The sequence below is a fragment of the Coptis chinensis genome, chromosome 4 (genome assembly GCF_015680905.1).
Source record: "Coptis chinensis isolate HL-2020 chromosome 4, ASM1568090v1, whole genome shotgun sequence".
NCBI lineage: Eukaryota > Viridiplantae > Streptophyta > Magnoliopsida > Ranunculales > Ranunculaceae > Coptis > Coptis chinensis.
Window position 1 is genome coordinate 44,504,812 of NC_141459.1, and position 22,661 is coordinate 44,527,472.

The 22,661-nt window shown below is 36.5% G+C and overlaps 1 long non-coding RNA gene and 1 pseudogene across 1 annotated transcript; one reads left to right on the top strand and one right to left on the bottom strand.

The window, feature by feature from the left end:
- Positions 1 to 15,209: 15,209 nt before the first annotated feature.
- Positions 15,210 to 17,640, top strand: LOC147503635 (uncharacterized). Its single transcript, XR_015220228.1, has 3 exons — positions 15,210 to 15,328; positions 16,268 to 16,330; positions 17,378 to 17,640. It is a non-coding gene; the product is annotated as an uncharacterized LOC147503635 (long non-coding RNA).
- Positions 17,641 to 19,292: 1,652 nt separating this feature from the next.
- Positions 19,293 to 21,383, bottom strand: LOC147503636 (protein CYTOSOLIC ABA RECEPTOR KINASE 4-like; annotated as a pseudogene).
- Between the last annotated feature and the right edge of the window lie 1,278 nt (positions 21,384 to 22,661).

The following is a 22,661-nucleotide window of genomic DNA, read 5'->3' on the forward strand; positions in this document are numbered from 1 at the left end:
TATGTGGATTTGAAGTAATGGGTTTTGGGCTCGATTTTCCGGCAAAACATGGCTCCCCCATACACGAAAAGTGGATCCGGGTCTCTTCCATTTGTAGAAAGAAGACTTAGCTCTTAAAGATACCTAGATCTAGATTAGAAAAATTAGGTTAGACTTCATTAATTAGTTCTAATAGCTTATTTTAAATCTAGTTTTTACCTTCAATTAATTAGTGTTAGAACAAAGTAGATTATTATTTAGAATCACTATTAGTTTTATAATAAAATATTAGTTTTCATTTCAATTTAGTTATTGATTAAAGGGTATTCTTATTTAGTTTTAGTTGTTTTAAATTCATAAATTAGGTTGTCTTCATTTTGATTCTTAGACTATTGTTAAAATTAGATTTATAAAGTTTAAATTAGTTATTAAATTATGACTTGTAGATCATTAAATGCCATCAAATAAGTAAATGACCATGTGAAAAAGTATGTAAAAATCGAAGGACTGAAATATGCATTGGGCTTTCAAAATATGATATTAAAGCTGGTTATTTCTTTGGCCTAAAAGGTCTATATTACTCCACGTAGGGCTGTCAATGGGTTTCGATAACCCGATAACCGATCTGAACTAAATCGATAAAAAATGGTTTCGGTTTTGATAATTTAGTTTGCCCTATATCGACTCGAAACCGAACCGAACCGATAAGATATTGGTTTGGTTTTGAGTTTGTCCTCCACTGAACCGATATAAACCTGAACCGATAAGATAACATTTTAATAATATTTATAATTAATTTTGTATATGTGATAAATTGTGTGGTTAAAATTAATTAATTTAATTTAAAATTTAATTGATTTTATTGTTTTCAGTTCGGGTCGGTTCGGATTCAATTTACAATATATCTTATCAGTTTGGTTCGGTTTCAGATTAAACATAATATTATCAATTCAGTTCAGTTTCGGGTTCTCAATTTTCTTATCGGTTTGGATTCGGATTTTCCAAAATCCGATCCAAACTGATCCATTGACAGCCCTAACTCCACATCACTCTTTTAAAAAATTAAGTGGTAAGTTCAAGATTTTGCCACATGTGAGGAAGCATGTCTCTGTCTCATAAATTTATAAACTCATATAGGTATCTAAGGCCCGCAATTAAATATATAAATTATGGGGCCTATCCACTTATCACCAACTAATATTAAGTTTGATGCCTATATCTTCTTATATTTAACAAAACAGAACGGTGTGGGGCCCGAAGGGCCCATCCGGTAGCTACAAATCTTCCTCACAAAATATGACATGGCGAATCCAAGTGATTTTGGGGTTTGTGTAATTTTGTTAAACCAAATCAGCATCCATGTGATATATCTAAAAATCACTCAAAAGTCAACAATTGCAGCTGGGCTTATAAGCACTGGGCTAGCCTATAAACTGTTGGGCCTCCAAATTTAACATGGTACTGCATATAAGGCTTGCCCAATTAATATTATTGGGATTATGGATAATGACTAATTGGGCTAGTAGAGGAGATAGGAGATAGCACGGCGTCGAATTCATGTTAGATACTGCTGATGGTGCATAGAGTTCACAAGTGCCGTACGGCACGGGCATATCCTAGTTTAATATATTCCATGCAAAATTCTTTACTTTACATACATTTATCCCCTCTTTCAATTGAGATGATGACAAAAGGCCATTTATTCAAGGTGATTCCATTGGGCACTCATCAAATTGGATTGGGCAACCCTTCAAAAAAAAAGAAATTTTACAAATTTGCCATATTACAAATTTGCCATAAAGCCCAAGCCAGCAAACCAATTCAACCGGTATTGCCAAAGCGAACCCTCCCGGTGGTTTACATTTTACACTCAAACGACATTTACATACGTAGCCTCGAAGTGTACACTCAAACGACTTGGCGAAGTGGTTTTACTGTTTACACTCAAAGCGACATGGTAATGGGTCGTTTGAGTAATAACAACGACATGACCATGTCGTTTAAGTGAAAACAGAAACGACTTCGCCAATCGTTTGAGTGTACTCGGACGACGACATGACCAAGTCGTTTGAGTGTTACTCACACTAACACTGAAACTTCGCGGCCATGTAGTTTGAGTGTACACTGAAACTACTGCGACCATGTCGTTTGAGTGTACACTCAAAACTTCTGGCGACCATGTAGTTTGAGTGTACACTGAAACTACGCGGCCATGTCATTTGAGTGTGCACTCAAACTACATGACCAAGTCGTTTGAGTGTACACTCAAACTACATGGTCAAGCGTAGTTTCGTGTTACTCACACTAACACTCAAACTACGCGGTGTCGTTTGAGTGTACACTCAAACTACGCGGCCATGTCGTTTGAGTGTACACTCAAACTACATGACCGCGTAGTTTCGATGTACACTCAAACTACATGGCCGCGTAGTTTCAGTGTTAGTGTGAGTAACACTCAAACGACTTGTCCATATCGTTTGAGTATACACTCAAACGACTTGGCCATCTAGTTTGAGTGTAACTCAAACTCAAATTAACACTCAAACGACATGGTCGATCATGTCGTCTGAGTGTACACTCAAACGACTTGGACATGTAATTTGAGTTTACACTCAAACGACTTGGTCACGTGTTTGAGTGTACACTCAAACGACGTGAACACGACTCAAACGATTCCAAATGCACTCAAACGATTTCAATTGAATTAGAAAAATTGAAATCCGATTTAAAAAATTGGGTTAGAAACAACACAATTACATCAATAAAACTACATGCACTCTACACTCTTTATCTGTTATGACATAGTATCTTTATAACAAAGTTAAAACATGTAATCAAACATGCTATAAAATCTAAAATAATAATTTGTTTTATATCTAAACTTGTTATTATTATTATTTTTTCAATTGTGAATCATAAACTAGTTTGGGGTTTAGAGTTCGAGTTCAAGGTTTAGAAATTTAAATACCAACATATTTCACTTAATTATTTGAAATAATAATTTGTTTTATATCTAAACTTGTTATTTTTTATTTTATTTTAAAATTGTGAATCATAAAACTAGGTTGAGATTTAGGGTTTAGGGTTTAGAGTTATTTACAAATTTAGTGCTAACAAATTTTACTTAATTATTCAAAATAATAATTTGTTTTATTTATAAACTTATTATTTTTATTTTCTTTTCAAATTTTGAATCATAATCTAGTTTGGGGGTTTGGGGTTTGGGTTTAGGGTTTAGGGTTTACAAATTTCGTACCGACATAAAAAAAAATTTAATTTCAAACATATTTCACTAAATTATCCAAATCTAAAATAATAATCTGTTTTATATCTAAACTTGTTATTTTCCATTTTTTTTATTCAATTGTAAATAATAAACTAGTTTGGGGGGTTTACAAATATATTTCACTCAATTATTCGAAATATATCAAAATTTCAAATATATATAGAATACTCATTCACTCAGTTTAGAGTTTAGGGTTTACATAGAATACTTTCGAGTTTCTCTACATACTCAAGTTTCTCTACATACTCAAGTTTCTCTACACACTCAAGTTTCTCTAAATGGAACATGAAGATGAAGAAGAAGTATTTGAGGTAATGTTTGATGTCAACAACAAATTAGAGAAGAACAAAAATTAGAAGGAGAAAATAGAAGATATGTTGAAAATGAAGAAGTGGAACAAAATGTTGAAGGTCAAGGTGAAGAATTTGAAGATCGCGACAAGTCGAGCAAATGAAATTTCGAAATCGTCGACGACAAAATGCAAACCCTAAATAATGAGGTAACACTTGATTAAAATGAATACAAAACACTTGATTGATTGAATGAATGAATGAATGGATGCAAAATGAATGAATGCAAAACCCGAGCCCAAACGACATGGCTGGGTTGTTTGGTAACACTATCAAACGACATGGGCCTGTAGTTTGAGAACACTACGGAACGACATGGCGGTGTAGTTTGAGAACACTACGGAACGACATGGCTGTGTCGTTTCATTACACTACAGAACTACATGGCCAGGTCGTTTCATTACACTATAGAACTACATGGCCGGGTCGTTTGGACTCTTGATGAAACTACATGGCTGGGTCGTTTGAAACTAAATGCATTGTTTGAGACTCTTGTTTTATTCTTCTATATGTAGAATTCTTTGCCGCTATCCGGGAACCGATCTTCTGCAAACTCGAATGATGTGGATTGTCAACCGATTTTAAGTGATACAACAGAAATTTTACTCTGAGAAGAGGTATGATTGAGTAGGCATTGATTTCATTTTTTTAAATTTTCTAAATATAATTTTATTAGTGTATTAATAATAGTTGTTGTTTTTTATGTGTTTAGGTCTTTCATACACGTAGCGAGGCAATCGATTGGGCAACCGCTAGAGGAAGACAAGTTAATGTTGTTGTGGTCATTGAAAAGTCGGAGTGTGCCAAAGGAAACCGAGTAGCAAGATTGAATTTGGCTTGTGAGTGCTTTCGGTGTGTATCGGTCACACAAGAAGGAAGGCGAAGAGAAGGCTAATAAGAGAAGGTCGGGAACCAAGAAATCGGGATGTCCATTTAAGTTAAAAGGTATTTTCAACGCCTGGCGGCTTCAGTCGATAGTTGGAAAATTGTCGATCTTAATGGTGTTCACAACCATCCATTGGCGAAGACCCTTGAAGGACATGCATTTGCTACTTTCGACTAACCGTTCCAGAGTTCGGTATTTGTCGAGAGATGAGTAAGTGTGGAATAAAACCTAAACAAATATTGGATTCCATCAAGAATAGGTATCATGATAACATCTCTAGTATATCCCAAGTCTGCACCGCAAGGCGTAAGGTGAGGAAATTGGATATGAGCGGTCTCACACAATTCTGAGATTGCGTGAGTTGTTAGCAAAAGAACATTATTTTGAGGAGTTGAGACGGGATGAGAATACCGAGGAGATAACGGATTGTTATGGGCCCATCCGGAAGGTGTTAAGTTGGCTCGGACTTTTCCAACCAGTTTTCATGTTAGACGCCGCCACCTACAAAACTAACGGTGTCGGTGGCCTTTCGTGTACGTTTGTTGGGGTGACTTCAACATGGAAATCTTTCACCGTGTGTCAGTCTTTGCCGCTCACCAAACAACAAATGACTATGAGTGGGCCCTGCATCATTTTAGTGGCTTGCTTGGTGACATAAGTCCATCTGTGATCGTGTCTGACAGGGACTTAGCCTTGATGAGTGCCGCTGACAGAGTTTTTCCTAACGCACACAAGCATCTATGTAGATGGCATATCGCTACGTCGTCCTTTCAAAATGTTACGATATTTTTCCAACTCTGAAACTTGTAGAGAAGGCCCAGTTCTCGTGGAACACGTAGTCAAATCGAAGACGAGGTATTTTCCAAATAGATGGGATGCTTTGGAAAAATATTACGGGGTTGAGTACTCGATTTTGTTTGTTATTTGCGAGAGACTTGGTTTCCTCACGGGGATCGATTCGTATGTTGTTGGACTGACCAACACATTCACTTTGGGGAGTACAACGACCAATAGAGTTGAAGAAGGGTCTCATGCTTTCGGTGTGAAGCGTGTACTAGGAAATGCAAAGCTGTCATGATTTTTGAGTATGTTTAGCTTAATCCACTCGATTCTAGAGATCCGGATGTCCGAAATTAGAGCTACCTTCCGAGAGAAGTATGATTGTAACTTCGGCACCACCACCGTTCCTTTGTTTAGCGAACTTCGGAGGCCTTGTCTCCGCATGAGTGTTTAGACTTGTTATTTGAAGAAATAGATACCCGTAAAGCGTGTTAAAGATGGAGAGATAAGGTGTTGGTGCTATTTGCGCCGAAGCCATGGACTGCCATGTGCTCATGAATTAATTGAGTTTGAAGAGCAAGAGCGGTCCATCCCTTTGACTGCTATCGACCCCTTTTGGAAAACATTATGCCTTCTCCCATGTGTGTCATGGTGGGTGTTGGTCCCGATGTTGCACCTTCGATGGACTTGTTCATGAATAGGTTTGCAATGGTTTCTGAGAGAAGAAGCGGAGGGTTTATGATTAGGAAGCTTATGGAGATTGCCGTACCCGAAAGTACATGGCTAGTACCCTTGTGAGGAAGCAAAACCAAAGGTCGGCCGAAAGGTAGGCTGCAGCGAAAAGCTTCAAACCGAGATGATAACTCTTCAAAGCGAGATCCATCTCATTTTGAACATTCTCAACGTGACCATGAAGAGTGGGTCTCGTCCACAACCAAACATTAAAACACCCAAAACATCCACACTACACCAAGAAAGAAGTCTTCTCCCAAAACTACCAACCCAAAACATCCACACCACACCAACAAATAAGCCTTCTCCAAAAACACCAAAACAACCACACCAAAATAAACCTTCTCCCAAAACACCAAAAACAACCACACCACGAAATAAGCCTTCTCCAAAAACAGTCACACCACGAAATGTGAGAGATGGCTTAGACTTTGGAAAGACGAAGGGTCCTAAGGATTACGGGTTGGATATTCCTGAAGAAATGCATAAATACATTGTTAGAGTCCATGACCCTGTTGGCGATGGCAACTGCGGTTATAGAGCTTTCTGCATTGCATTAGGAAGAAGTCAAGAAGAATGGCCACGATGAGAAGGGGAGTTGTGCGAAAGAGCTTATCGACAACCTCCCCTTTATTGTACTTTGTACAATCAAAGTGAGGTTTTATATTATTCGGAAGGAAATCCTACATGAAGAAGGTTCGCACCGCTTAAATAAGTGGATGAGCATGCCTTTTTTTGGATACTTATTTTGCTTCAAGATTTAATGTTGTCCTTATGCATTTAGGAGCTCGTCGGTGCTTCCTTCTCATGCCACCGAGAACCCAAAGCAAATCCTGAGAGAGTGACCCAAGTGTTGGGTAGCGCACATGTTGGTGGAAATCATTTTGTCAATGTTGAACTTGTTGAAGATTGTCCGGTTCCTCGATGTCATGAATGGCTTAGAGCTTCGATATGATATTGCTGAAAGTTGGAATTTGGCCTTGACATGAAAAGGCAATTGCAATTTATGGCATTGAACATTCCCAATTTAATATGGGAAAATGAGCTCGTTGAAGACCAACGATTACATGTTATCGACTAAGTTGTTTGTATGTTGTCGATATGATATTTTGATGTAATTTGTATTTTGATGTAATTTGGAACAAGTGTAATTTGATTTGATTTTTATGTTATCAATGTTAGGGCTTTTATTTGATTTGATTTGGAAATCGAGTAATCGACTAAGTTGATTCGGACGGACAAATTTTGAAATCGGCGATCGACTAAGTGATATATTGATGTAATTTGATATTTTGATGTAATTTGGAACAAATGTAATTTTATTTTATTTTATTGTTATTTGGAAATAATGTTAGGGCTTTTATTTGATTTGATTTGGAAATCAAGTGATCGATTAAGTTGATTCGACGGGACAATCGAAAGTGATTTGGAAATAGAAGCGATCGACTAAGTTGATTCGGACGTCAATCGAAAGGATTTTGAAATCGAATGATCGACTAAGTTGATTCGGATGGCAATTGAGTGATCGACTAGTTGATTCGGACCGCAATCGAATGATTTGAAATAACGTTAAGTATGTTGTCAATAATGACCGAAACTACGGTGAAGTCGTTTGGCTTTAATACAAAAAGCGACCCGCCGGATCGTTTGGTCTTTAGACCAAACGATGTGGTCATGTCGTTTGGTCTTTAGACCAAACGATGTGCATTGGCCTTTAGTCGATTTGAGATTTAAAGTGACCGATCTGCCATGGTCGTTTGGTATAAAGGGAAAAGCGATCTGCTGAGGTCGTTTGGCCTTTATGCCAAACGATGTGGTATGGGTCGTTTGGAAGAAAAATTTCAAAATTCGCTTTTGTTTTACAACACTTTCATATTCATCAAATTCCACTTTTCATCGATATCAAACATTCAAACATTAAACCATACATCAATACATCAAATTCCATACATCAAATTCCATATTCATCGGATATCAAACATTCATCCATACATAAAATTCCATTCATACATTAAACCCTAAACCGAAACAAATTACATTCAAACATTAAACCCTAAACCCTAAACATTAAATTCCATTCAAACATTCATGCAAACATCATATCCATCAATGTATGAATTACATCCATCAAACTAAACTACAAAGTTACAAACACATTCTACAAACCCTAAACCGGAAACAAATCAACTATAAGCGCCCACCATGTACTTGCACCTAGTCAAGTTATGCGCTGTTCGAAGGAGGACCTTGCTTCCTCGGCATATCATTCCCAGCCAATTGCGGACCTCTCTCTAGCAAGCGACTGGTTTCATCGATGGCGCCGGTTACATGAAAAAAAAAAATCAAGATAAGTTACCAATCGAATGCAAAAATCACGGTTAGAGAAAACTCAATTAAAATCACAATACTTACAATCGGTGAACGGTTAGGCGGTGTCTCGGGGAGGGATTTGAATCGGAAGAAGCTCGGGGTTCACCAAAACTACATGAGAATTCCTCGCATACCAAGTCATGTAGTTTTGATGACACTCCCATGGATAAGGCGAAATAGGTCCTCGGTTCGCGAGTTGAATCCGCGTGATTCGCCCGACTCGATAAAGTGGCCCAATATTGGTCCAAAAATTTCACCTCATACCGCGTCACCTGCCCGCGTTCTTGTTCTCCATTTGGCATTGGAGGATCTTTAGGTACAAGTTGCGTGACCCAACCGACGACCACCCTTGCGGCGGCGTAAAGCTTCGACAATGTTGAAAAAACATAGCAATCCCTCAAAAATGCAATGTCATCGATCGGGTTTGTATCTCGATATTTTTTTGTAGGGATGCCAAACAACTGAAACAAAATCAAATGTGTCATTAACAACTCTAATGATCAATTACTAAAAAATAAATATAAACAAACTTAAATACCAAATTGTCATTGAATTTAATACTTACATTGAACTCATTCAAATCATCAATTATCGCCGATAAAACTGCACAATGCATACGTTGTGTAATAGTAATAGTGTGGAGCGGCGGGATGTGTCTATGAGCACGCCGGGTGAGGCGAGATATAGTTGAAATTTGGGGATTTGTCATGAATACCGGAAAATACTCATAGATCCATGCCTAGATATACACAAATAGTTAACATATTGATAGAGTAATAAAATTAACATTAAAAAAATAAACTCTAAAATACTCAAATTTTACACGTAGAAGAGTCATATAGCCCGTAACCCTTTCACCTTCGCACATGTGGCGGCCCGAGACCTCTATATAAAAAACGCCAAAATTGCTGCACCCCATGCATACTCTTCTATCTCATTGAATTTCAACAACGGCCTCGGATAACATATAGGCACTCCGGTCCCGGACTTGTCGATAAAAGCGGCACATCCAAAAAAACGAGAATAAAAGCTCTAACGATCCGTTGAACATCCACGGAAACTTCGAGGCCTTCTCTACCATTCCCAAAGGAAATCACATATAGGGCTATCATGAATCTTGTTAAAAATGCTTCCGGATGAATTCTAGCCTTACTTTTGAAGTGAACACGCTAGCTTCCATCTCCCTAATAATCAAATCAATAGGGAGCCCCGGACCAAGATGTAAGAGATTTATCGATTGTTGTAAGTTCAGCTCCATTTGTCCCTTGCACCGCTCTTCCTCTAATCAGACTCCACAGATTTGGACAACATCGTCCAAAGTCCGCGATCATCTCCCCAACCGGCATATGGAAGGTGTTGGTCTCCGGATGCCATCTCTCCACAAACGCCGATCATCAATGGTGGATCCATATGCTTTCGTGATAACCTTCCACGAAATCAAACAACCCAGCTCCTTCTCAACCGCGGCAAATCTTGGAGACCTTTCACATTCATTTTGAAATTCCATTGGGATAAATGATAAGTGTGTGGTTGGGTCACTTATAATTCAAATTATTCGCGATCCTCACGAAAAACAACCGAATAAAATGACATTAGATATATATGAATAAAATTGTAAAATAAAATATTTTGTAAAATAAAAATCAAAGTACACAAGAAAAACAAAATATTACCGCTTCTCTCCCCGTTAACATCGACGAATATTTAAAATGCACCGCATAGTCATACAACAACTGACGATCGAACTTTTTGCATCCACGGGCCTCCCCCTACACACACCTCTTTGAAACTCCAAATCATCATTGGATTTTCTTACGAAATCCAATACGGAGGTTTTCTTCCCACCGAGGTGCTTGGTGAAATGCGTCTTCTACCACATATTCTTCAACATCATCATCCCCGCTCATCCTCCTCCTCCTCTCCTCCTCACTCTCCTCCTCACTCTCCTCTCCTCTTCTATATACTCTTCCCTTTGTCTAAACCTACATCTAAACCTACATCTAAACCTACATTAATATCACTATCTACACTATCTACACTATCTTCACTAAACGAATCAACCTCGGGAACCTCAAGAACCTCTTTTTCCAAATGGTCCCTCTGCTGTGATCACCGTTAAAGCCGTCTGCCCTATGTCTTTTTCTTCCAACTGCATCACCGCTAGAGGAACCGCCACCAAACAATTTCTTAACACCCTTTAATGTAGTTTTAAGCTACATTCTTCACATTCTTTGATCGAGGACCCATCGCTACAAAAGAAAAATAAAACAAGTATTAGTAAACCATATTTAAATAAACAATGTACAAAGAAAACCACTAGAAAAAGAGATCATCTCGATTCGTTAAAACTAATAGACTTATAAGCTTGCTATGATAACTCCAAGTATATATGAAGAAATAGAATGAGGTGTTCGCTATCCAAATTCTATCGAATTTTGGGCGAGTTTCCTTTGTTTGGTCAACATTTAGGTATACTTAAACTGTCGTAACACGGAAATCAATAATAACATCCTTCCAACAACCATATGTACATATAACCTAACTTTTACACGGCGATTACAAAAATGTATATATATACAAGACTGTTTTACGTATGAACCGGTCATTTATGTACATCAAGTATTACAACAAAATAATTGGACTCTCTCTACAACAAAATGAACTTGACTCGTCCCTCGTCAAGCATAGGGGAAACCACCCAAAAACCACCTTGATAACATACATTCATAAGTTTGAAAACCAAAGAAAGCTTCTCACCTATAATGCTTTACCGGGCTTCAGTTTGTTCCCTCAGATCCGACCTTAAGCAAGTACTTTCGTAAAAGGCGCATGTGATCAAGGTCATTACTCATTAGCCAAGACTCAAGAACATAAGCGATATGAAAGGTGAGTAAATGAGATGTCTGAAACACTAATCATAAAATGGTAAAAGTATCTTCTCTTATAACATCATTCATCATTCATTATCAAAGTAGCTTTCCCCCAAGTAGTAACTTCATATTCATCATTCATGATCAAAGAAAAAGGTTTCTTTACATAGAAAAAACGATACATTTAAAAACATTACCAACCACTAAATCATCTTCGACAAAATAACTGGACAAAAGAAGAGAATCTGAATTTGTATTTTCAGAAATTACAAATCATCTATCCGAAAAGTAGTCTTTGATCTATGATACATAACCCTAATGTATTGATCCTCAAAAGAGAAAGCCTCGTATAACAGCAGTGCACCTTGATGCTATGACACATTGTCACCCTCTTCTAAGTTCTAACCATACCACAAAAATATTTAGCTTGGGGGCCAATCTTAAATCAGAATGCACCAAAAATTAGATTCCAATGAGATCTGAATTTACATTGCTTCAGAAAACTAATTTACAATTGAATCTGAATTTGTATTTTCAGAACAAACGAGTTTATTGTGATCCTTGATTACCAGAAAAAAGAAAACTCAAAAAGAAGAAAACAAGTCATTTTCCAAGAATTGTAACAAAATCAAGTTCGATGTCCAACACGTGATTTAGGAAAACAAATCGGACATCCAAATCGCAATCGGATGAATATAACCTTTCTTTGTTTTTACTTCATTTGTGGTTTTGAGGGTAGTTTTCCATTTCAACTATTAAGGTTGGTAAAAGGATTTGAATCCATACTGGGTTATTCTTCTTTGTTTGGGCCAGGCTAGGACCTCACATTTCGAACGAGACTTGCATTCGAAGCCTAGCATTGGCCAACCCCATGTCCCAAACTCCCAAGTCCCAACCCCTGTGCAAACTGCTCTTCTTCCAGCGATTCGTCAGTAGAAACCAGTTGCCGGAGAGTTTAGATGTCACACAATCAAGAATTGAAACTAAGGTGCAGTGTCATTGTACACAAGGATGCATAACCAGAGAACCAGTTACATAATTGCGGTTGTAAACTGTTCCTTAATAGGTGAGTTAATAGTTAATACCTCAAAAACCGAAAACCATCAAGTATTGTCGAAATTTAATTGAATGCACAACTATTTAGAAGGCGTGGAGGCTTACACCATGACTTGCGAGAAGGCAAAGCTTATGAATCTCCATTAAGGCTTCAAGGAAATGCCCTTCAACGGCTTACGATCCTCCGATATGAAGGCAAGCCTTTTAATTTATCTTATTGGTTGTTTGTACAAATTTACAAATAGTTATTTCTTCAAATAGTGAAGCTATCACGAATTATATTAACAACCGAAAACAGAAGCTATTACACACTTTCCACCAAGCTTGAACACTTCATAATACACTTACTATTTTCTTTTACCATTAATCTCTACAAGCGATACTCAAGTGAACCACAACAATCTCAGACCTCTTAAATTGAATAATTATGTTTATAAGGTTTTGATTTTGAATAATTAGTGAAGCTGACCAAGTCCAGTCTTGTACACAACTTTCTCTCTAGCCTTATGGACCTCACGTCATACTGATTGCCGGCTTAGAAAGTTTAAAAAAAAAGAAAATATTGACATGGCCAGCATACTGTATTCACTTACTATTGCCATTTGTCTACGTGCTTAACACTAAATCACGAGTGGAGTTGTTTTCTATCTAATTCTTTGATAGGTGATTCAGTGAAGTTCTTATTAAATAATCAATATATGTAATAAGTGTTTATTTTCTCAATTGACATCTTGAAAGTTTGGTACATACCATATTATACTCTGTATGCTTAGACATTTTGCGGGCAGAAAATGCTGCAAAGGTTTTAACCTCTATCATAACAAACTCACAAAAACACTCTTGTACCTGGCCGGTCAAGTGTTTAATTTGCCGCCAAATTACAAGTGTTGTTATTCATCACAACACCTTCCAACAAAACAAAATATCCACAAAAATCTCCAAACATAACAAACTATTTCTTCATTTTGAATAAGTTAGTTTCATCTCCTTATTTTTCTCACTATTTCTAACTGTTAAACCCAACAAAGTCTTTCTCTCTTCTCCTCAAAACCCAAACAAACACAGTACTTAATAGTTTTGAACAAAAGTACTAAACATGAAGAAAGACACTAGTACTCCAGTTTTTGATTACTCACCAAAATCTAGACGATCGAAGAATCGCGAAGTCAGCTCCCGTTTTCTTTCCCCAACGTCTTCAATAGATAGTGGAAGTGGAATGTCTTCTCCAACTCAAACTTTATCTCTGACCAAGAGGAAAACTGGATCAACTACTATAGATACTCGAAAACATAAAACCTATGATCTCTATTGACTTTAGGAATAGTTTGTACTTCGTATCTATAAACCACAGGTGCATGATTTTGGCGTGGAATTAGGGATTGAGTTATGGTACAAGGTTAAATTCGTATGCAGAATGACGACTCAACTCTTTACTTTTAACAGAATGTATAGACTATGCAATTGACTTCGGTTTCTAATATGCGTCTTTGATAGATTTCAAGCGGCACCACACGATATATGGCGATGCTAGCCATTGCCTACTTCGAACAGAGAGCCTAATATTTACACATAAAACACGGTGTATAGTGAATTGATCAACCTTACGACGGAATCTGATTACGCGGGATGATGACACCCTTCCACAATGTTCCTATAATTGGTAGAGACTAGTTGTGAACTACATCACGGAGGGGCCAAATCTCTACCATCATCGGTGACTCAAATACTCAAATCTTTGCTTGAATGGCTAACACGTTGAAACACACACCATACAAGAAGTTTAAATATCATTACGACCGACAAGCGGGTTATCAATAAGAAACAAGACCAATCAATTGTATGTAAGATAATGCATATATATTCAGAATTGAACTGCTTCGGCTTCGGATGCTTATGTACATAAAGCTATTCCCGATGAGAAAAGGAAAGCAGAGCCAAAGGCAATGGCTACTGCCTTCCAATCACAATTACAAGATAATTGAAGTCACTCTTATAACCATGTTCTAATTATGAGAGAAAGAAAAGTGATTTCCATCCATCTTCCACCAATGCCATGAAAGTTGAAACATACTTAGTAAACGATAAAAATGTATACAAAGATCATCCATGGCTGCTAATAGATTCACAGAGATGACTCTTTTTTGTAAACGACGATCGGGTGTTTACCATTGTTACAATTCATACATCATGGACTCTTGATCGATCGAATTGTGAGAAACAACTCCATTATTTCCGTTATTTGGTTATTATACCATAAGAAAGATATCATCGAGCAAGTCGATCAACTACTATCGAGGATTATGGCCTTCTGGCATTCGTTAAAAGTAAAAACACAATATTCGATCCTTTACCAAAACAAAAAAACAATATTTGATTTGTATCTTTAATATCATGCTAAATCAAAGAACAAGATACCTGAATCGGGATGAAGAAGATTGAAACGCAAAATCAAGGGCAAGTCATGTTGGCGATAAACTTGAGTTTGATGAAGGGGAAGCCGTTGGCGATAAACACGGCTTTCTTGCTACTAGAACAAACCCTTCCTCATAGTCGAAGGTTCAATTGGATTGCTTCAATTGGATTTTGATTTTTGGTTAGGTTTGGCGATAATTTGCGAAGGGTTTTGGCGAGAGATGACCGAGAGATGACCCGAAAAACAGGTTTTCGGTTTGCGATTTGGTGGGGGTGTATTGGGCTTTCTTGTTTGGACTTTGTTGTTTGGGGTGGAGGCTGCCGATCTAATCTCGATGGCTTCAATACAAAGACTTTTTTTTTGTAACTTAAAGCGGTCTCGCCAAAAAAGAAAAAAAAAGAAAAAATAGGGTCAAAGTAGTTTTTAGAGCAAATATAGAAAAAAAACTTAAAAACAGTTAACTTTTTTCTGCCTGCTATGCGCACCTCTCTCTCTCTCTCCCTGCCATTTTGAAACCAATTGAATCGATTGAGAAAAATGAAGATTTTTGCTCGAACTTGACATGGAACTTAAAGGCTCTATTTTTGCATGACTTATTGAGAACAAGTAAGTTTTAATTTCATTTCCATCTTCTTATATTTTTTCAGTGTTTTATTAATATTTTAGATATTCTGAATCTTGTTATCCCTAACTTGAACGTATTGGTTGAAAAGTTTGTATTTTTATCGAAACTTTGATTTCAAAAAAGTGAGGTGTTGCGTTAATGCGTAATGAAAATGCTTATATCGTTGTTTAGTTGCTGATTCTAATATTATATGTAGTAGTTTAAAATTATTTCAACACTTGGGGGGTTCTTTTTTTGTGGGCGGCAGATGTTTGATAAAATGGTCAGATGCGGTTTTCATTGAGCAATCTGGTTATATCAGAGCTTACCCAGCGAGCTCTTGTAAAACCTTTTTAAGTGTGCAGAACGCCTTTAGTCAAGGCTTACTGTTGAAGTGTTTCTAGGATGCCATATACCAGAGCACAAAATATGTTCTTGGCTGGACCTCCCGTGGGTGTGACTATTTGAAATAGATAGCCTCTTCATGAAAATTTTATTGTAAATTTTGCCTTTCGGTACCCCTATTCATTATGATAGGTAGTAAAATAGAACAGAGATCATAGATAGGTTTAAGCCGAAAGTGTATTCATGCACTTGCTTGGTTGCCAACCCTTGACATCGCCTAATGTTGACTCACTTAATTTATTTCTCAATGCCTTTGGATAAAGTTTAGTTTGCTAGTTGTGAATGGCGGTATGCCCTCGTATGTCATGCCTTGTTTCTTAGAGTGGGTCCAACATGGGCTTATTGCCGCCATATGTCATGCCTTGCTTCTTCCCTTAATTTCTTTGGAAAACATCTCTTGAACCCAGATTTATCTACAGATCGTTCTAGTCTCATCACCAACGGTATGCATTGTTCCTCCATATACTTCTCTTATTTTAAATCATTCTGAACTATCATCTCATCATCTCATACCCCCACCCCTTTCTTATTGCTAGGTTGGGTCCATTCGAATAGGAATAACGGTGAAAGGAAAGAAGCAACCTCCCGTATGTCAAGTGGTGAGATATAAGCTTCCTTTAATACTTTATCCTTAACACTTGATTAGTTATTGAACCCACATGCACACTAGAAGAGGCTCCTTTTCGTTAATGAAGTCAACAGGATATTAAGCTACAACATTAATCTTTACTTTAAATAATTAAAAGTGTTGGTAAGACTGCTTTTGAAGTGTCAGTAGACTGCTTTTGTTGGTTAAGTTGTAATATTTGAAGAATCGAAAGATAAAGATTCATTACTTGCAATTTTCATATCATATTTAATTGTATATACTATGTGGATTGAAAATTGGTTTTTAGTTCACTATGTATGCTTGAATATCATGTACGCTTTGAGTCCTTTCTATATTTGGTTTTCTTCATCTGGTTTCCTTTGGGTTTTTGTTTTTGGTTTTTTTGTTTTTGTTTTTGTTTTTCTGTTTTTTTTATCGCTAATCTTCTAGGTTTTCTTTATTTGTGGATTAAGTAGTTGGTAACAAAATTTTATAGTGCCACATTCCTCGTAGGCTTGCCTGCTATGGTCTCCCTAGCAATTTTCTTTGTTTGAAATCTATAGCATGTTTTCAGTTTGTACACATCCATTATGAGGGTGTTGTCCATCCCTTGTAAGGGTGCTGTCCAAATTATATCTATAGTTTGGTTACTTTTGTATAACATAGGAATTCCAATGCTATTCGTGTGGTGCCTCCCAGATGAAGAATTTGGCATCTATATATAGAACTTGTAGTTGCACATGTATTAAGCTAATTCATTTAATTTCATCAAAGATGTTATTTCTCTCATCTGCATAGGACTTATTCAAGTACTTTAGCTTGGTCCTTACTTTTGCTTTGGCTCAAGATGTCTTCCCATTCTCTATGTTCCAGTTCTTGACTTGATGTGCACACTTATTGCTTTCTTTACTATACCCTTGACCTAAACTTGCTAAAGTGTTTACGTGTACTAGCTTAAGATTAGCTGATTTGTATTTTGTTTTAATATATGAATATAATCGGTTTTACTTTATTAGACAAATTTACTGATATTTTCTTTATTCACTTTGTTTATTAGGTTGGACAATGTTGGCTTTGATAAAGGAAGGACTATATTTTAGACCTTGGCAGCTCGCTCATTTTGTTGAAGATAAAGTTTGATTACAACTTTTGTTGGGCGTGTTCAAATTATTGTAATTAGGGTTCTATTGAGACGAATTTTGAGTGTTTTAGATATCTTCAACTAGTACTTAATAAGCTCTTATTTTTCTTGGTGAAGAAATCTTGTAATACCAATTTTTTTGAATGATTATATATATATGGTTGAAGTTTCTGTATTGAGGTTCATTATTTACACGTTAAAGATCCTTTTGAAGTTTAAATCTTTGTTGTTTTCTTACATACAGGTTTTTACAGTTTATCAAATTTTAGAGGCAATATAGAAGTGGTACAAAATGTATTGATGTAGTTGGCGGAGAAAAAAATAATAATAACTCCTTCAATGTCAGGTGCACCAATAAAAGTTATGACAACTTTACTAACAAATTATGACAGTTCTAGAACAAGTGTTTGAAATCTTGCTTTATTTCTTGACACATTTGCTTGTCAGTAATGATGGTTTCGCTCCATGTGACATAATAGCTCGTCCCTATTTTGACGGTTTTAAATAAATATATGTCATGATAGCAAGAGCTTCTAAGACAACTTTCTAATAACCTGTCATAAACTTAATGATTTGGTTTTGGAACACTTTTAATGACACCCCAATAATGATAGTTTTACTTGAAAAAAAGTTGTCATCACAAGTATATCATGATAGCTAAAAGCTGTCATTAAAAGCCCTTTTTTTAGTAGTGTAAGCAATTGAATATGAATTGAATAAAATATAGAGAAGAATATGGAGAAGAGATTAGGGGGATTTGATTTCACTTAAATAAATTCCTAATATGCTAGTGTAGATTATTGCAATCATAACCAATTAAGATTAATTGTGATCCCTAATTATTAATGGAAATCTCTACCAACTAATAATTAGCATGTAAAGAAGTTCAACCCATTCTCATGGCGAATCAACTAACCTACTAGAGTGAACTCTTAAATGCAATAATTCTAACTAACACATCAAGTCTTCATCGCACTACTAAAAAAAAGACATGTGATGACGGCTTTTAGCCGTCATGAAACAGGTTTAATGACATTTTTTCATTTAAAAAACAACTGTCATTATAGAGCCCGTCATAAAAGTTAACCAAAAGCGTCATAATTTTGATGGCGGTTCAATAAAAAAACATAAACGCTCGAACTTAATATGACAAAAATTCATTTATAAACGTCATAATTGGATCCTTTTGCGTGACATGTTTTAATTAACCGTCATAGTTTTACTAGAAAAAACGTCAAGAAATAAACCTTCTTTATGATTGTTTTTATTTAAGCGTCACCATGAGAAACAAAAGCATCAATAAATTAACATTAAAAACTGTCACGAATTGGTATGTAACGTTCTTTGGAAGCCGTCATAACTTCTTCATTATTTTTTCCTGTAAATTTGAAATTCCTGTAAACCCAATGCATTCATACACCTTGACAACTCAAGTCCATTATGGAAACAAGAATCATACTTTTATTACCAAACATAAATCATTCCAAGAACTTGTTCATATTACATGATTTATTCATGAAGAAAAAAATTAAATAACTCAAAACACTTGATTCAAAATCAAGTCATAATCCAACAATAATGCAATTTACATAACTAATCTAACAAATTGCTTATAAACCGATCCATCTCAAACAAACTTAATCGAGCTACCATGCTATCTCACTTATAACCTAAAAAACAATATGAAGAAGAATGTGTTAGTCTGTTTAATAAGTAAACTAAAAATATAATCATATAACTACTAAATGAAAGAGATAATGATCAACGCTACTATGATAGAGAATCATGTTGGTTAAGCCCCAAAACGTACACCAACTCAGGATATCTGATTTGTATACACAAATAACCCTTTACCTAATATGCAAAGGAAAGAACGTAAAAAATTACCAAGCAAAAAAAAAAGTAAGAAACGGAGTGATGTGAGAAGGTTACACTCAACATGAATTAGTGACTTAACATGTGAGAAGTGATGTGAAAGGTTGACTCTTTGGTTCCAGCTGAGAACAGGGCTTGGTGTAGCCCCTTGTACTCCCTTCCTACATAAAGAAATTAGTGACTTAGCAATTTAAGTTCCAAGAGATGAAAATGAGAACAAAAATAGTAAGTTGTCACATATATGATCAGTAGAGCTAATAAGTCCAACTGATAGGGAACGCATTAGATATACCATGTAGAATGTCATGTAAAGAACCCTTCGTTGCATACTGATATATCAAAATTCGATTGTTTGCCTCCAAACAGTAGCCCAACAATTCCACAAAAGTCTGCTTCATATTGAACGCACAAAGCTGCCACTGCTGCCAATTGAATTATTACAATAGAAAGATTAGATTCCAACTATACTAGAAATGTAGAATGAAGAAAGCCTAGTTCATTGTTTGGAATTCAAGTATTAAGGGAAGTGGGAAAAGAAACCCATGCCATAGCCTTCAAGGAAGTCATTATTTAGCTTGGGATCTATACATTGCTTTACTTTATCTTCACTCAACCTCGGAGTCACCTAATTATCATAGAAAGCAGTTAAAGATTACAGCAGCTGTTAGAACAACTACCATCATAAACTAATATACCCTTGAAGAAAAAAGCATATTCACACACCCAAGTAACAAGACTTTGTTGTCCCTTAGGCATTGTATGATCTACTGGCTTTCTCCCTGTCAAAAGCTCTAGAAGAACAATGCCAAAACTGTAGACGTCACTTTTTTGAGTCAATTGTCCGGTCATAGCATACCTGAATCAAGAAAGAACAATATAACATTCAGAGCAAATAAATGACATTCAGTATGAACATACGTCATGGAATGTATTCATAGGTTTTATTAAACCCGATATGTGTTCAACCCAAAGCAGAGAGCCATTAATATCATATGTGAATATGGAGAGCTAAAAGTGAAACAAAAGAAAGCTAAAAAAACATATCACAAGAAAATTAAAGGGGGAACCAAGATGATAAGATATTCATAAACTTACTCTGGAGCATGATATCCGAAAGTTCCCAACATTCTAGTCGAATCTGAGGCGAGCTCTTGATCGGGGACCGATTTGTCAAATTGAAATCTGCTATCTTTGACAAAAGTTCATCAAAGACAAGAACATTGCTTGATCTAACATTCCGATGTACTATAGAGGGCGGACCTTTTCATGAAGATACTTTCGAGCCCTTTTCTTTAGCATAAGCAATCTTGACTCTTTGGATTCCAGGTGAGAACGGGGCGGTGCAGCCCAATACTCCCTTCCTTCCTACATAAAGAAATTAGTGACTTAGTAATTTAAGTTCCAAGAGATGAGAATGAGAACAAAAATAGTAAGTCATCACATATATGATCGATTAGAGCTAATAAGTCCAACCGATAGGGAATGCATTAGATATACCATGTAGAATGTCATGTAAAGAGCGCGTCGTTGCATCTTGATATATCAAAATTGATTGTTTGCCTCCAAAAGCGGTAGCCAACAATTCCACAAAATGCTCATGCTTTAGTCTAGAAACTATTGATAACTCTGCGACCAACAAATTTTAAAATCAAGACAATGAATCGGGGCTTAAACCTCATACACTGCCCCTTGAGAGAGCTATACATATTTCATTTTATTACTCAAGTCACCTAAGTGGCAAAATCAGAATCGGCTTGTGTGTTACCGGGATCTAGCTTCTTTACACCTCTTGAGACTCACCCGTGCCAGAGTTAGGGTCGAGAAAACTTCGACCATAAGACCCTTCTCCAACTAAAGCCTTTGTCCCAAAGTTAGAAGTCAACCTCTTCAGTTCATCCAAAGATATTCTTTGGCGTTTCAATGGGTAAGATCTTTGGAGGAGCTGAACTCCCTCAACTTGGGATTCCCTAGGCTCTCCTCGATCATTACCTAAAACACGCAACAAAGAGGAGGAATCGGTGTGTATTGTGTATATACATGATGCCATGCTTGCAAAAATTTGCATGACAAGCACGGACATAACGGACATAAAGGCATTGACATATATAGCATACGTGAAGAAATTGAATACCTTGTGAACTTCATACAAGTATGATGAAAGCAAAAATAAGGAAAAAAAATGTTGATTTATGCACATTTATAGTTCTAAAACTAAACAAAAAATGCCCCTGATCTTTCATGTATAACAAGGTTATAAGATGTGAAGTGCGCTAAATATGTGTTTCCTCATAAATGTTATAATAGTACCATAAAGCATGATTCAAAACAACAATTGAGATAGGACCATGATTCAAAGAAAGAGCACCATGCATGGTACTTCCTGAACATCAAAGCGGCTATTCATGATATGGATGCAAGATTTATCAGTGTAACGTTCTCACATCACTACTAAAAAAAATAATAATAAACATATAACAAGACCACTTACAAAGAGATAACATTGTACTCCCATAATAATAAGGCAAGAAAGTTGAAAAAGCAAATACAAACCATCTTATCCGGTGGTGCTCTATTGTATATAATATAAGATTACGGCAAAGATTTAGGAGTGATCTTTCCCTCTCAATCTGAACCGGTGAAGAGGCCTCAGCATCAGCCGAACTAACATATCGAAGTTTATCCCAAAACAACGGATTCCTCTTCCTCGGGGAGCCGAAGTAACTCATCCTCATCAGCCCCAAGCCAAGTAACGATTCGAATGCCTATCTCCTGTTTCATAAGACTTATCGGAAGAAGCAATTGGATAAGAATCATCTGCTGAATGAAAGCATTTAATCGACCGAGGGTCCGAAGGAGATGCTTACACAAACGAACGTAACCTAACTCTACTTCTTTTTTCTTTCTCCTGCTGCTATTCTCTCAACAAGCCATCAATATCGGTAGTGGATAAAAGCGAGTAGTCCTTGGTCATCGGTTAGTAGTTGAATAATCCTCTTGCTTAGCGGAGTCAACACTTAATGGACAATGATAGGCAAACCAAAGATTTCACATCGCGGTCTAAAGCGTGCTTGCGCACCCGGCAAAGCCAAATTAGAATCCGCTAGCTCGGATGAGTGGCTCACTTCCTTGAGAAGGAGAATAACCTTTGAATAAGCTAATAACAGAATTTCATAGATAACGGATAATCTTTCTTTTTATGAGGAACGAATCTTAGTAGCTCAATAGCAAAGCAAGCTCTCGCACTTACTTACTTATGATGAAAAGGATGGAGACCGCCCTTCTTTCTTCACTATCTCGCTATCGAGAAGAAAAATGTAGCTAAGCA